Source organism: Callorhinus ursinus, unplaced genomic scaffold, assembly GCF_003265705.2.
Source record: "Callorhinus ursinus isolate GAN/ISIS: 27379988/994484 unplaced genomic scaffold, GSC_fseal_2.0 scaffold7, whole genome shotgun sequence".
Taxonomy (NCBI): domain Eukaryota; kingdom Metazoa; phylum Chordata; class Mammalia; order Carnivora; family Otariidae; genus Callorhinus; species Callorhinus ursinus.
Window position 1 is genome coordinate 66141928 of NW_027397069.1, and position 768 is coordinate 66142695.

Genomic DNA, 768 nt, shown 5'->3' on the forward strand with positions numbered 1-768 from the left:
AGAGTCACAGAAGGGATATTGAAGAAGTCCTGTGCAAATGGGAGTTTAAAAAAGCTGAGCAGTTCAATCAAGTACTAATCCAAACCATCACAGGGGTGCATTTGTGCGGCGGCCAGATCAGAGCCAACACTAACATCCTTGGCTCCCTTGGATTCTGTCTGCAGAATGTGCTTACCAGGCTGGGAGACATGGGCCTGTTTCAGATCACGAGCTGGCATGCCCTGGTTGCCCATGGCAACCCAGCTGCGCTGGAGTGTTAGCATTTGTAAATGTGTGTGGGCTTAAAATTATATTATTGATTCTGTCTGGAAGACGATAGTCTGATTTGTATATAGCTCTGAATAAATTACTCATTATCCTTTACAGCCATCAGAGTATGAGTCTCTCTCTTTCTCCTTTAAAAAAAAAAAATTAGAGAGGCAGCAAATTGTGTCAGCAGATGTGAAATGAAATGTTTCCCATAACAACCATACTATAGGAACCAACATCTAGGGCACCAGCCTGGGAAATTGTCTGGGCATTCCTGAATAGATAACTAATGGGATGCCTTTGGGAAGGATGGAGACTATATCAGGTAGTCTATTCCAAAGGGACTGTAAGGTGTAGTTTGAATTACAGTGAAAAACAGATGGGAACAGAAGAGATACAGTCCCACCCTGGGCTTGATCAGTTCAAGCTGAACCCAATCTTTCTCTTCTGTTTTCTTTCACATATAGTATATACTCAGGCAGATAGAAGTATTGTTCTGATTCATCACCCCTCCCATAT